This window comes from Magnolia sinica, chromosome 10, assembly GCF_029962835.1.
Source record: "Magnolia sinica isolate HGM2019 chromosome 10, MsV1, whole genome shotgun sequence".
NCBI lineage: Eukaryota > Viridiplantae > Streptophyta > Magnoliopsida > Magnoliales > Magnoliaceae > Magnolia > Magnolia sinica.
In genome coordinates, this window is record NC_080582.1 from 6,976,176 (window position 1) to 6,993,132 (window position 16,957).

The 16,957-nt window shown below is 40.4% G+C and overlaps 1 non-coding gene across 1 annotated transcript; it reads right to left on the reverse strand.

Annotated features, from left to right (window-relative positions):
- Window positions 1-16,848: 16,848 nt before the first annotated feature.
- On the reverse strand, window positions 16,849-16,955 carry LOC131217969 (small nucleolar RNA R71). The gene has a single exon (XR_009157549.1). It is a non-coding gene; the product is annotated as a small nucleolar RNA R71 (small nucleolar RNA).
- Window positions 16,956-16,957: the final 2 nt, after the last annotated feature.

Here is a 16,957-nt window from a genome sequence, read left to right on the forward strand (position 1 = left end):
TCTCGCAATCCGGAATGAGTTATCTGACGTAAAATATATGATTTTGGGGTAGAACGAGCTACTTTAGCCAACCAATCCCGCTACACTGGGTTGCGCATCCTGGAATTGCGAAAAACCCCTGAATCGACAGTCGTTTCCCTCTTTTAATTTCGTTTTTACTATAAATAGTAAGTTTTAGTTTGATTATAACTCTTCATCCGTCGGGCTTTAGGAGTTGCGCCCAATGTGAAAAGAGCTTAGAATAATTAGGAGAATGGTTTGGTGAAGCCAAATAGGACACTTACTATTTTTGGCCGAAAACCTTGCGCACTAGTAGACATCACGACCGTCTATAAATAGTAAGTTTACTATTTATAGTAAGTCGCGGATTCTAGGAGTTTTAGTTGTAGTTTGATTCTGATTTCTTTCCCATTGCTTGGTACCCCTTGGTACCCCTTTTAGAGGGTTGTGAACTCATTTTTATTCATCAATTAATCAATTTCTAATTTATTAGAATTTATTTCTATTTTCGCTTTCTTTCCTCGTGGATTCGAGAAGTCTCGTGAGGAGTCGGCCTGCGCTGAGGTGACGAGATTCCCCATAGTGACCTCGAGTATAAACTTTTAAACTTGCCTATCCACTATTTTTCATTAGGGGTGATGTTGCCCTATAACTTGCCTATCGTATGTGATTGACTAGGATTGACGAACCTAGATGGATCCTTCACTTGGGTTAATGATATAAAGGGAGGTACCTTAGCTTCCCGAATCTGCTGTATGAATAAGCCTAATCAATTACTTGGCTAACACGACCATGCACCGCATTGCATATGCTTTGGCGAGGAAGCACACATTTAAGGAGTTTTCCATGCACGATCATGAGATGAAGTCACTAAGGAAGTGCAGGCGAGGGCATGCATCATTACCGCATATCATCCCTGCATTAACAAGAATAGTTAGAGATGTTTGTTGTATTGTTTTATCATTACTGCTTAATTGAATTGATAACATGCTAACCTTTGCCTTATAGTACCACTGAGTTGGCCACTCATTCCCACATGGGATGATGTTCTAAAACACCACCCAGACTCTAGTTTAAATGCAGGTGATGGCGAAGTCTATATAACGGAGTTGGACTTCGTAGGCGAGGAGGAAGGATTTTCCTACGTTCAGCTGTCTGATGGGTCTATGTAGACCCCGTGCTGATTCGACTGGATTACAGGGACTTATGGATTAGTTGGACATTTACACTTTGATATTTTATAAATTTTGGAGCCATACATGTATATATTCATCCTAGTAACATAGTAACATACTCATACTCTGGAGGTTGTGAAACACTTATATACTTTATATATCTATCTTAGTCTTCCACTTACTTAATTATATTAGCTCTGGAGTATGATATGCTGATATAGTGTAATCTCACTCATGTTCAATGTCCTAATATGGACAACATTTAAACATAATTATCTATATTGCATAAGTGATGCGTTGGATCTCGAGAGTTGAGCTTTGCTCGACCCCCAATTTTCGAGGCATTACAGGAATGGTCTTCGAAACATGGGACGAGACAAGCTTAATCGAATCATACTGCTGGCTCGATTGCAGGGTGGCATGCGCAGTGGAAGGCCGTGGAGGGTTGTTGTATGGTCAAACATCGCTCAACTGTCCTCCCCTCTGATCGAACCTCTGCACTCGTTGAGCCTGCATTTGCTTTAGCATCTGTTTCATATAACCCAGGTCGGCCTTGATGTCTCCGACTTCCCTCTCAAGGGCGTTTCGTTGGTCATTTCTTCCACGATTCTGCTAGCCATGTCTGCTCGAACCTGAAGTGGTCTGATGTTGTGGAGAGCCCTGACAGCTTTCCTGATGTTTAGGTCATTCCACAGATCGCGGGGCGCGCGTCAGTGCAGGCATAGTCGAAATTGGAATCGCCACTGGAGGGGATCGAGCTTTCTTTTTTCCCTTAGCCATTGCTGAATTTAAAAGATTCACTAGTATAACTGAGACGACTTATAGACATCGAGTTCCCACAAGCGGCGCCAAACTATTGATGCAATTTTCTAGCAGATCCCTATACAAAGGCCTTTCCTGGACCTGTAAAAGCAGAAAAAGAAAGACAAAGGAGGCCTTGGTTAACACAGGGGACTCTCCGATGCCAAAGTCAGGATCGAGGTCTTGAGTATAGGATAGAATCTCCAAAAAAGAGATACCAGTCGAGTTTTAGGGTTTCTTCGTAAACATACCTTGAATGGTGGGAAGTACCTCTATTTATAAGAGACCCAGAGTATTGTTTCGGTTGGATTCTTCCCTGATTTCTTGGCTATAATCCAGGATTTCCATGAGATGAGGGATTCCTGAGATTGTTGGGATCCGATATTATCCTCCGAAGATCTTGAAAGATCTTTTAGGACATTAGAGGGTTACCTGAATCTTTTTTGGTCAGCCCTAGGTCGGGACCCAGAACGGGCCTTAACTCGATCAAGGAATCAGCCCTCGCTATCTGTAAGCCGGTTGGGAGCATTCTTGATCCATGGTCGAGCTGCGGCCGATCTTCAATTGATCCATAATCGTTGGCTGACCTATGGTCAATCCATAATCGACCTATTACCGACATATGGGTTAGGTCGGTAGTACATGGCCACTAAAAGGGCTCGTTGGTGGGCTCTTTGATTGTCCTTGAAGTTGTATTGTCCTCCTTGGAGGTTACGCTCTTTGGACACAAAGGCCTCGTTGGGCTCGGCACTCAATGGGCCTGAGCCTATTCAATAGAGTTGGTCCATTCCATAAGCTGGCTTATTAACTTGTCTAATTTTTCCCCTAATAGTACCCACTTTGGTGTGAGTGCATGTGAAAAAAATAATAATAATAATAAACCCTCTGCCATGATAATGGCGATGGAATTAGAGAGTCGCAACTTGTGAGTTGGGAGTGTATCGGCCCGACTCGCCCAACTCGGAGGCTGACTCCATGGTATTGGAGAGTATCATCTAATGCTAAAGGAGTCGACTCGGACGAGTCGTAATGGACTCGGACGTATCTTAACCCATGCCCATGGTTTAAGGTTAGAAACGCATTGGATATTGATTTGCAGAAAAGATGCAAAACCCACATCACATTAGGACTAATGCAGTTTCTACTTCTCCCAACTTCCCAAACACTTGGCGAGATCAACGGTCATCCATTCTGCTATAATATCCTTTTCAATCGCGATTTGGTGTATAGACAAACACACCCTTCAAAACCACTTGTTTATTTCTCAAACCATGGATCGAGAGTAGACAAAAATTATAGAAATCAGAATTTTTTCAGTAATATAATAAGCTTGTTGAAGTAAGACAATTCATGAATTTGTTAAAAACGAAACAAAAACAAAACCGAAGGATATTTTGGTCAACTGAAATTGTAGTCCATCGCCGCCGCTTCAAACGGGCAACACCTCGTCGATGGTAGGCAACGTCGGGGACCACATGACATCGTTTCGGACCCTCCTCGACCGCCGAGGAACGACCTTCGCTGTCTCCTTGAACATAGACGGTGTTAATTTAGATGTGGGTCCCACATCGGATAATCCAACGCCGCGATGATCAGCCGCCACATCATACGAGAGGTGATTTTCAGATGGTGGCCCAGTAGACTTGCTGGAAACTCTACCGTTATGTCGTCGGGATATGGATCCACTGGAAGTTTCACTGTTCAACGGTGTGGATTTTCTCGTGGGTCCCACTACAGGTGGTTTCCATTCACAACGATCAGCACCGTTGTCGATGGAATGTTTATTTCTAGCTGGTGGCCCAGTGGATTTTCTGGAAATTCTACCCTTGAATCGCTAAGAAATGAATGAATCGAAGAAGGATCCATCTGATGATGATTGACCGGATACGGCCTTAAATGAACGGTGATGGATTTTCTAGAAGATCTGTCCTTATATCGTCGAGAAATGGATACATCCGAGATGGATGTATCTTTAAATGACTAATCAGATATGGTCTTGATAGGAATCTCTACTGCTGGCCATCGGATCCACCGTACGTTGAGGCACCACAGAGAATTTCTCTCCAGGGGTCAGGATCTCTTCTGGCTGGATAAGAGAATCCCACGGCCGTCGAAAGACGGTGGGCTATGCGAGTAGGAATGACGGGTACTTCTCCGTGATCTTGCCTGCAGGGACTGCCATGTAGTAGTACGCGACAATCCTAATGCTCCGGTCTGGACGGTGCTGGTGAGGATGTTTTTTGGTGGCACGTGGTGGAAGAAGGAAGGTGCGAGTGTACGGACGGGAAGAGCTTGTGGAGCATTTGGGTGATGGTATTTCAGGAGCTATTTCCGACTGCATGCCTCCTCACTTTTAAGCCACGTCCTTTCTCTGCCCCTCTCAACTTACTTTACCAAACTATTAACATTTCCATGGGCGTATTTTTACTAGACCAAAATACTCGTGCTTTATAATATGCATTCCTATCACAACAATATTACCGCCGGTCCGGCAGTAGTGCCACGGCCCCATTAATCTTTTGCATTCCAAAATGTTGGGTGGGTTCCACCATGGGCGTTTCCGTGAAACTGTGCGTGTGTTGTCTATCTTGGCCATTGGTTAGGTAGTGAATGTCATAAGTCACATATAAACATTGAATCTGCATTTGATGGTTGCATTTTTCCACTTCTCGTTGTCCATTTTTTGGTTCCCCATGAATAAATGGTCCACTTCTCTAACATTCATATCATTGAAGACGACTCCCAAACTCTCATAAATGAAATAAATGCGGGATTTCATTCTCAATGAGAAATATGTAACTGTGAGGCCCTTATTAGAGGATTCTCCAAGCTTAGGCAAGGGAAGCTAGTGAGGCTACTGATTTGATTGGACATGAAGCATTGTCCACCTGAACAATAATGAGTTATTTCATAATCCGATAAAAGAATGACGTTGATATGTTGGAACTGAAAAAATTATAACATACATTAAGTTATAAAACCAGGGGATTAACTTAAGGTTTTAATAACGAATGATAATGACCTATAATACATAATTATCATGAGTTCATAATATTGATAATGAATGATTATGACCTCTAACACATAATTATCATGAGATGAACTCATTCTTAAGCATCTACCAAACAGGCACTTTTAAATTAAATTGACTAATTTGTAGATCAAGCACCATTAAGTCAAAGTTCCAAAATCAAGACACTTGTTGGTTGAAATAGAGGCAATGTATATTTTTCAATCCACCAAATGTGCCCCTAAAAAATAGGGTGGTGTCCCCTTCAAATGGTGAATAGAGATTTAAAGTGAATTTATTGGAAGCGATATAGTGTTTATGTAAGATCTTCAACCATTAGATGCATAGTCCAACGTTAGGCTTATGTTCAAAAATAAAAAAGAAAAGAAAAAAGAGAGTAGACTTTAATCAATTCACACCAAAAGAAATAGTTGGAAAGGAGACAACCACCCTTTATTTTAGTAAAGCCCACCACAATGATTATATGAAATTCACGCCAAACATTTAATATAAAATAAAATTCAAGCTTGAGGGACCAAACATCGTGCATATCCATGATTCATCTAAGCTATATAAGAGAAATAGTTTGGAGACTGAAGGTTGCCTTGTACACTATTTTAAACATGTGGTCCACTTCAATTATGGATGATATTGATTTTCAGCCCTAGGCCTAACATATGTTGAGGCACTTTGTTGTCTAGGTGCATTTTATGTAAACATTATGAGTGAACTTGACCGCGAAGTGAGTGAAAGTCACAGCGAAATGAGTAAACTTGACTATTAAGTAAGTGAAATTCACCACGAAATGAATGAACTTGATTGTGAAGTGAGTAAAATTGATTGCGAAGTGATTGAAATTGACCACGAAGTGAGTAACCTTGACCGAGAAGTGAGAGAAATTGACGGCGAAGTGAGTGAAATTCACCGTGAAGTAAGTGAACTTGACCGTGAAGTGAGTGAAATTCACCACAAAGTAAGTGAAATTAACCACGAAGTGAATGAAATTTACCGCGAAGTGAGTGACCTTGACCGAGAAGTGAGTGACCTTGACCGAGAAGTGAGAGAAATTGACCGCGAAGTGAGTGAACTTAATCGCAAAGTGATTGAAATTCACTGTGAAGTGAGTGAAGTTCACCATGAAGTGTGTGAAATTCACTACAAAGTGAGTGAACTTGACCTCGAAGTAATTAAAATTAATTGCAAAGTGATTGAAATTGACCGCGAAATGAGTAAACTTAATTATAAAGTGATTGAAATTGACTGCGAAGTGAGTGAAATTCACCGTGAAGTGATTGAAATTGACCGCAAAGTGACTAAATTCACTGCGAAGTGAGTGAACTTGATTGCGAAGTGATTAAAATTAAACGCGAAGTGATTGAAATTCACCGCGAAGTCAGTGAACTTGACCGCGAAGTGATTGAAATTGATCGCGAAGTTAGTGAACTTGACTGCGAAGTGAGTGAACTTGACTGCGAAGTAATTGAAATTGACCGCGAAGTGAGTGAACATGACCGCGAAGTGAGTGAACATGACCGTGAAATGAATGAAATGCATCGCGAAGTGAGTGAAATTCACCACGAAGTTAATGAAATTCCCCACGAAGTCACTTCACTTCACCGCGAAGTTAGTGAAATTGACCGATACTAATACACAAACAAATAACCATTTATAGTGAAATTATTATTCACAAATAAATTAATTAACAATTCACAAGCAAGTCTTCATTCACTCTGAATTTTATACACGACATCATTTACAACAAATTACAATATTTTACAAAATTTTCTCATTACTCTCATGCCTGAGACAAATATCATCTATCTTGGGTTGTAAAAACTCGAAAACGACATATATGACAAGGGTATTGTCAAATGAAAGAAGAAATAGATAGAAAATTGGGGTTTTACTGCGAGGGTGGACAGTCACAAAAAGGAGAGAATAAATCAGAAAATGAGAGTTTTACTACTAGGGTTAACAATCATAAAGAAGAAAGAAGAAATCAGAAAATGAGAGTTTTTCTGTTAGGGTGAACAATCACAAAGAGGAGAGAAGAAATCAAAAAATGAAGATTTTACTACTAGGGTTAAATCGTGTGAAGGAAACAACAACTTTTAAAAATTGCGTTTCTAATAAAGCAGAGACATTTTGGTCTAGTAAAAATACACCCGTACAGGAGAGTCATAGTTTGGTAAAGTAAATTTGGAGGTGCAAAGAAAGGTCGGTGGCTTAAAAGTGAGGCATAAAGTCAGAAAAAGCTCTTTATTTAAGTTGGGTGAGCTTTGCGGCTAAGGAGAGAGAGAGAGAGAGAGAGAGAGAGAGAGAGAGAGAGAGAGAGAGAGGCTATGTAGCTTCCAAAGTCCATGAAATCAACGGACTTCATTTGTTTGCCTTGTTTCAGGGGCCAATGGTTTTATTTTCCAATAAATAACACTTATGGAGTCACGATTAAGGAGAGATAATATCTAAGGGGGGTTTTGAAGGAGTTATAGCATAAGTAGGCATTTTAGCACGGTACACGTGCTTTGAATTCTGACAAGTGGAGACTATTTTCAGTAATCTAGACCGTTGATATGCAATCCCATGGATCTTAAGATAATCTACTGACAACACCATCGTTACCTTTAAATCCCATCCAATCCACCCTAATCCGTTCAAATTTGCTTGGGATGTGTTTGGCTTGAGGGATTGGAAGGGATGGGAAGGTTTAAATTACTGGTCGGGCATGCCAAACAGACTCGATATCGCAATCCCGGGATATAGCAATCCCATGGATCATAAGACAATCCACTGACAACACTATCATTACCTTGAAATCCATGCCATCCACCCTAATACCATTCAATCCCTTCCAATCCACCCGGCCAAACGGGCCCTAAGGCGGGTTTTGAAGGAGTTATAGCATAAGTAGGCATTTTAGCACGGTACACGTGCTTTGAATTCTGACAAGTGGAGACTATTTTCAGTAATCTAGACCGTTGATATGCTTTTTCCCACCGTATATAGAATATGAACAACAAATTATATGATGGGGAAATCTTAACCTTTCGATTTGTTTCCTACGGGTGGATGGCTAGGAAGAGATATTCAGATAGACTAAATTCAGATTTGTTTCCTAAGGTCTCATTTATGATTGTGAGAACCTATGTCTACCGTCCAATGAGTGGACCAGCCCGTCTCACTTTGGATAAGCAAAAGCTTTAAGATCTCATTTATGATTGTGACCCAAACGGTCTAATTGATGGGATTTCTTTAAAGTCATTGGAGATACCTACCGTTGCTAACTGCCAGAACAGTGACCACTGATCACATGGTTGGGAGCGCGTGATGGTCGATTCATGAGATTTTTGGGTTTCTGACAATTGATCGGCCTGGATCAAGAGTTCCTAATTCATGTACAGGACTTGTGCAGACCACAAACCTTCATACGCTATTGTCCACTGCATAATCGAAATTAGACGGTGGGAATCAAAGTGTACGGTGGTCAGTGCATGCTGTGTTTTCGGGGAAGTTTGGTAATTCATGCATTTTCCATTTCAAGGGAGGTGGCTCACGCCTTCGAGACACTTACTTTTAAATTTGATCAGGCATTCGAATTATAAGTGTAATTTGATTGAGATATAATTAATTAGTTCAAAATTAATATCTTTTCTGATTTAGGTGGGTAACTACATATACAGAGCTTTATTGTACATGCATGCACTGGGAATAACTCTCAATTCCTTTTGAACTTTGGGTCTCTCGTATGTATATTTCCATTCTTAAGAATGAAGAAATACATCATTCTTAAATACCAAAGCTAGAGGCGTTCTGTTTTTTTTTTTTTTAAATTTATTTTGGAAAATCAGCAGTACCTCTTGAGAATTTTTCGGTAAAAATGCCTATTCATTGTATTTTTATTTTTATTTTTATAGGTTGATGCATGTGGCTGCGTAGCTGTGGGGTTTGGTAGGAAATGAGCACAAGAATAGAGTATGTACCCGTGGCTCAGTAGTAGACACTGTGTTTCAACTCTGATGTGGTGGGTTTGGGTGCGAGAGGGCCACAATGTGGTTTATTTTTCATCTAACCTGTATCCGAGCCTTTTGTAGTCATCCATAACCTTTTAATGCTGGTCGTCCAATCATCACTGTTTTCTATGGTGTGGTCTACTTGAGCTTTCTATCTACCTCATTTTTTGAGATCATGTCTTAAAATGATTTGGAAAATGGTTAGACAGTGTCGATCCAATACATACATCATGGAGGGGCCACAATATTTACACACGTCAACCGTGCGTTTGTTGGTATGTTGTGCGTCACGTTCTATTCAGGAGAGAAGAAAACCGTACGGTTTTGACGTGTAGCACTTGCGCGGTTGTGATATATTTGTTGGATCCACACTGTCCAACCAATTTTAAGGGTTATTTTAGGGCATAATAAAAATTGAGGCAGACCTAAATCTTAAGTGGAACACATAACATAACAGAAAAGAGTGGGAATTGGATTTCTACCGTTAAAAACTTTTTGAGACCATAGAAGTCTCAGATTAAGCTGGGCCCAAGAAGTTTTCAATGTTAGGCTTTCAGTTCCAACTGTTTCTTGTGGTTTGGTCTACTTGAGCTTTGCATCTGCCTCATTTTTGAGATCTTGAACTAGAATGATCTGATAAAATTGATGGACAATCTAACACATACATCATGTTGGGTACATAGAAGTCCCAGGTGTTGTATCCATTGGAAGTAAAAGGAAATACGCGACATTTTCCCTTCTTTTTTTTTTTGGGGATCTCGTCGGTGATTCATCCACACTTTTGGCATGATCCATGTTAGGACGTTCATCCAAACTGTATTCACAGGTTTATATATGATTTTCATAGAGTATCTTATTTTCATAATCTTTCTTATGGTTTTCCTTATTATTTTCCAAGTTCAAAGGTTTTTTATTTATTTTTATTTTATTTATTTTGTGTTTTTGTGTATAGTTTTGAAAATTATTGTGGCTTTGAATAAAAATCTGAGTATTCTCTTTTTTATTTTCTGTAGATTATGGCTTTATACGAACATTTTTTTTTTTTTTGGATTTTTTTTTTTTAACACACAATAGGTACTCCAACATGTGACCTCTTTGTTGAAACTCTTATAAGTATACAACCGAGTAGGGACCCTTCTTGCAGCATTGGAATGTTGGTTCTTGAAATTTTTGGTAGGTAATGTCAATTTAAGGGAATTTTTATTATTATATATTTGTTGATATTTTTGTAAAAAATAAAAAATAAAAGAAATTGCTTCTAGATCTCCACCTTGTTGTATTAGAAAAATCTCATCACATGACATATTACTAAAAGGCTTTTTCTCTCACAAAATTGTTTTTGCTCTGATTAAGGAGTGCTTCGGTATATGCTAGCAAATTTGGAAATGGAGGTCATAGGAAAGGTCAGAGATGCACGCTGCACCAATGATGAATCAGTAAGAAAGTAGATTATGTACTAACCCTTCCCTTTTCAAGTTTTCTTTAATTTTCTGGGCTCTCCCATGGGCGCCACCATGATGTATGTATTGTATCCTCACGGCCCATCCATTTTGCGACTATCCATTTCCTGAGATCATTTTAGGATATAATCCAAAGAGTGAGAAAGATCCAAATTCACGGTGCACCCCATTATAGAAAACAATGGAGATTGAAAGCTTACCATTAAAACTTCTTTGGGCCACATAAGCTTCCGATCAAGCTAATATTTATGTTTTACCTTATTCCATGTATTTTTAACTTATAAAAAAGTTGAATCTCAAATAAACATCATGGTTGGCCCAGGAAGTTTTCAACGGTGGCTGTCACTGTCCCACTTTTTTTTCCCTGGTGGGGTCCACTTGAACTTTGGATCAGCCTAATTCTTTGGCTCACTCTCTAAAATGATCTCTTCAAATGGATGGATGGTGTGGATACAACACATACATCATGATGGGACCCAAAGAACGTGGTGACGCCACATCAATTGCCAGACTAGCTACGGCCAACCGGCTTCCGTTTCCAATGGACGCGGTTTGCGGCCAAAGCCATTAGCATGAACTTCCTTCGACGGCAAGCTAGGTGGGGCACACCATGATGTTTGTGAGAAATCCACTCCGTTCATCCTTTTTTCCATATCATCTTATGACGTAGGCCCAAAAATAAGGCAAATCTAAAACTCATGTGGGCTGCAGTTGACATTTGGATCTTTCTCGCTCTTTGGATTATGCCCTAAAATGATCTCCCGAAATGAATGGGCGGTGTGGATACAATACATACATCATGGTCTAACGGAGAGAGCATTTACCATTTTGTGGTCGAGTGCGTGCACTGCCAATCGGAGAGAGAAATCTAACAGATGTCCGATGGAAAGAGCATTAATTGTAATGCAACCGACTCTTGGCTTCAGTATCTAATCCGCTCTCCAAGAAGAGAAAAAATAAAAATTTAAAGGGATTTTTACAGCGTTGTCCCTGAAATTATGGTTGTAACTAAAGGTAATTCAATATTTTGAAATTAGAAGATGCTTTTTGGAGAATGAAATGACCAAAATGTCATTACCTACATTTTCTTTTCTAAAGAGAAAGAGTAACCGAGGAATATGGGGTGGACTTGCTGTTGGCATGTAGAGCCAGGGACAAGAATACTCGACTTGTAGATTCAACTCGTGCTACTCGTTCAGACTCGTCTCGAATTGAACTGAGCTAGTGAGTTGATTCGAACTGAGTAGACTTCGTCCAATCCGAACTCTAACCTAGTTGAGGGGTGGCTAACATGGAGTGTGTGTACTAACATGGGTGTGTACTAACAAGCTAACCCAATAGATATATATATATATATATATATATATATATATATATATATATATATATATATATATATATATATATATATATATATATATCCGAAATGGTACTTTGACCTAATCAACAGGTTGGATAGCTAATAAACGTTAGAAGTTTTTAACTGTGGGCCTTCAATCAAATGTACTAGGTGGGCCATGAAATGAACTCCAAGTATAAGCATGTACTCCATCTCTTCCACTCGAGCCTACTTCCGGCGGGGAAAGAAGATATACGAAACGAGACAAATGCTTGTTTTCAACTGATCATCAGCCGGATAAATCTGTTTAAGAAGGCTGGAAACAAAGAGAAAGATAATGAAAAGGAGACTAATCACCTCAACCAGATACATTTGGTAACAACACTTAAGAGGCTGGAATCAAGTTCAAGAAGGCGAAGGCAGACAGCTTCTTTGATGTGAAATTCAAGAACGGCACAATGGAGATACCGACATTCGTGATCCATGGAGCCACCTACTCGCTGTTCCTCAATCTGATTGCGTTTGAGGAAGCAAGCACTTCGCAGCTTACACTGCTTTCATGAATTGCCTGATCAACTCCGCCAAGGACTTAAAGACACTACGCCACTGTGGGGTCATCGAGAACTAGCTTGGTAGCAGCAACGAGCATGTGGCCTGTCGGTTCAAGATGATATGTAGGGAGGTGGCCATTTTGACTGACAGGTCTTATCTCTCCGACGTGTTTTGGGCTGTTGGTATCGTAGGATGAAATGGGATGAATGTAAGGAGAACTTTAATAGTCGGTGGGCTATTTTACCATTTGCAGCTGCTATTTTTATTTTGGTTCTTACTTTCATGCAGACCATCCCTACCGTGAATTCATATTTTCCATCCGTACGGTGAATTCATATTTTTACCATTTATCCTAGGGCTGTGATGGTCTTCTTCTTCTTATTTATATTGGGTTGAGATGTTTGTGTTGGCCATGATATTGTTATCTTTGTTCATGCATTGTTGAAGAAAGAAGTAGGAGGGGGAGGTGGAGGACTGGGCCATGAATGATCAGGGCCGTCCAGAAATGGACCAGCCTTCTTGCTGAAGCCCAACTATTTTTCAATGGGTATTTAGTTCAGGCCCATCTGAGGCCGATTAGCATTCCATGTTACCCTACAAGACATGCCGGGTACCTGATGGACCCGATCTGATTTAACGGGTCCCAGTAAGAAATTAGGTACGTTTTACTTTCAAGTCTTGGCCTTCTGGACCACAAATCAGGTCAGTTGGGTCTGGATCGGGGCCTCTGCAACCCATTACCCAACAACCCAACTCATCCCACTTAGCTTTCATCAAGCTGATATAACCCATTTAGTATTCCAAGTGTGATCCACTCCATGAGTGGATGTGGCTGATTTTTGCACAATGGTTGGGCCAGTTGATTGTATGGGTTGGATGTTGCACGCACATGAATTGTTGAAAGTTATTTGTTGGGTGGACTATAAAATATGGTCCCACGAATAGACTTAAAATCTTCTCACTCTATGTATATGTGTGTGGGTAATGGTACTATGAGGTCAACCTCATGGAAGCTTCCCACCATGATGTGTGTCGAACATCAACACCATCACTCAGATGCAACATACCCTGGTGGACCATGGGCTTAAAAATCAAATTAATCCATGACTTGGGTGAGCCACACCACATACAACAGTTGAGAGGGGTTATCCTCCCATTAAAACATTCATAATCATTTATTGAGCCCACCTAGATGTGGTTCGTAAATCCAACCCATCCATTGTGTGTGTCCCACTTGGATGAGGGGTCAGACCAAGTTTCAACTGCATCCAAAACTCAAGTGGGCCCCACCAAGTGCTTTTATATGTTTTAGGCAAGTCTTCACATGATTTTAAATGGTATGGCCCACCTGAGATCCATATATTGCTTATTTTTGGGATGTCCTATACCCTAAAGGGGACCCATCGAATGCACGGAGTTAATGGTCTACACACATCACGGTGGGGCCCACAGTGCTCGACCTTGCGGGAACCATGAGGTTGACCTAATAGTACCATTTCTATATATATATATATAGAGAGAGAGAGAGAGAGAGAGGAATGCTCACCTGTGCACCTTAGGTGAGCACCGGTGTGCATCTTTTTTCTTTTTTTCTTTTTTTTCTTTTTTAATATTGCATATTAGAACCTTATTTATTGCCTGGATTTACGAACATGGTATCGTTTAACGTCCTAATTTAATCGTGTTTTTGCTGCAAGGTGAATTTAGGAGCTTGGATTGCAAAAGGATGCTAAAAGCATGAATTTTACGCTCAGAAATTACCAAGGCAAGGGACGGACTCCAGGGGACCAAGATCGAAGAAATTACATGCCAGAGATCCGAGAAAATCAAGAAACTAAAGCTCAAGTGGCCTGAAAGTCAGCCAGAATGCAAGATCACAGGGTTCCCACCATCTGTTCAGCTCGAAACTTTATATCTGGCCCAAGGACCATAAATTAACCGTACACGTCGAATTTCAGACATTGGATTCTTGTGAAAGTGGTCCAACGGTTAGATCGGCCCATGAATTATCGATATGGGGCCCACCTGATATCTGGATATGCTTCAAATTTATTCTTAACCCCTTAAATTGGGTGTTAAAATGGATGGACGGAGCGGATTTCTCGTATACATTACGAGGGGACCCCGCGTGCAGTGTAAGCACACCAACAACCAGGCACCAGCTGTGCACTGGGCTCCTATTCAAATTAGGAGAGATCCCTCCCATATTCATAGCCGCGCACAGCAACCCTGTTTCGCAGCCGCGTATAGCAGATGCACAACGTCCGTTTGATGGACGTTGTGGGCTGTCACTGTCATCTGTTCGGATGATCCCGACCATCCAATGTGATTAAGGGCCATGTTTAGGCAGACCCTAGGTGATCGTTCGTGGACATCTATAAGTGAATGTACGTCTTTCTCAGTAGAAAACCCTGGCGTTGATGGACAGGGCCTGTTTACAAGATGGTGGGACCTCACGGATGATTCAGATCGTCCATCAAGTTAGAGGATCTGTAGGGAATGGGCCACGCATGGAGAAGGTTGGAAAGAAAAAGAAAATGGAAAGTAATTTCGCAAGAAATCCCGGAATCAATGGGATTTCCCATTGAGCACGCGAACAGGCAGCCTCGCCATTGCGACTTGATGTGGCTCAGCCCTGTGATCGAACTGGGTAATCCAATCCGTCTATCACATTCATAGGACAGGTTCAGCCCCAACCTAACTGGTTTCGCATCCAGAAGATACCTCACGTGCACACAAATCAGTCTGCAATTAGATTCGCTGCACTGTTGCTGCGAAAATTCTGACGCATCTCCACCGCCTTCCCTGCATTGCCTATAAGAAAGAAAGAGAGAAAACGTGAGAAGGAATGGAAGTTTGGAACATAAGTTGACGAAAGAGAGAGTTGTTTGGTTTCTTTAGGTTTATTTTGTTTGCTTTTTTATAATTATGGAGAGATCTAGTCCATCCATGACGGGCTAAACCTCTTAGCTAAGGCTAAGAGGTGAAGCTTGTAGTGTGATGGAAGGTTCTACGCTCTGATTCATGCCTGAACTGATTTGATCCTAGTTTGATTTTAAGGAATTCTTCTAGTTGTTAATGGTTTGTTGTGACTGAAATTACAGTAGATTTGTGATAGCTTGAGTATTTCCTTTTCCTTTATTTTGATGTTAGGAAGCCCTGTTGTTCACCATTGCCCCTTGGACATGGTTGGATGATGAAATCCTTCCTAACATTCATACATCTTTCAGATTAGTTGTGGATTGGTTTAATTCTATTGTTTACTTTGTCTCATGGGCATGGTTTTGTGATGGAATTAACTCTAATTCTCATACTTTTCATCTCGTTGAAAACTCGATCAAAGGTAGTTCAGGCTGTGCTTTAGTGATACATCTTCCAGCTGGATGAAGATGGGACTCGAAGTCCAGTTGAGTTCGTGAATTAAGTCCTGATCTCTACAAGTGGATCCTCTAAATCCCTAGTTCCTTTCCCTGAATTGTTTAAGTTTTACATTAATACTTCACCATTATTCCTCAAATTATAATCAATTTAGATTTCATCTTAATCTAGTTCTAATTCTACCTAGTTTCAGATAACGTACAGGTTTTAGTCCCTTGGGATTTGACCTGGGTCTCACCGAGTTTATTACTATATCACAACCCTATACCTGGGGAGTGAACATGTTTTTGGCGCCGTTGCCGGGGATTGATGGTTACGTTTTCTGAAATTAACTAGTTTTAGGATTAGTTTAAGATTAGGATTTTTTTAACCTATTTTCCTATTTTGTAGGATTCTGAGATAGACTTCTAAATTGGTAATTTCTTCCTTAATCTTCTTCCTTTCTATTTTAGGATTTGTCTTTCTTTTTAGAAACCTTCCAATTCCTCCTTTTTAGAAATTAGATTGATTTGTTTTTTCAGTTTTAGAATTTCTCTTTTAAGGAAACTGACTTTCTTGTTTCATTTTGCAGGTTTTAACTTAGGAACACCAAATCTGATAACTTCTTACCAAATCCTCTCTTTCTTTCTAGATTTTTATTTCATTTCTCTCTTTTAGGTCTACGTTTAGAATCTGAATTGAGGTTATGGCTGCAAATCAACCTCAAGCACTACCTCCGCTTGAGAATGAGGAAGTCCATGATGAGAATGAAGTACATCAAGTACCCCTGCCTCGTACGTTACGCGATTATTTACAACCGGCAGGGGTGAGCATGCCCTCATGTATGGTTTTTCCTAAGAATACGGGACATATGAATATCAAGCCAAGGGTGATCCAACTGCTTCCTAAATTTCATGGGCTTGAATCTGAAGAACCGTATCTACACTTGAAAGAGTTTGATGAGATTATAACCACTTTATATTTTCCAAACGTGTCCGAGGACACAGTCAGGTTGAAACTCTTTCCCTTTTCCTTGAAAGAGAAAGCTAAGACGTGGTTACATTCACTATGTCTTAGATCTATTGGCACATGGAATGATATACAAAGGGAGTTTATAAAGAAATTTTTTCCATATCATAAAACGAACACCCTTAGAAAATCAATCATGAACTTCGCCCAAAGGGAGGATGAAACTATCTTCTAGTGTTGGGAACGGTTCAAGGATCTTGTAAGCTCTTGCCCACACCACGGTTTTG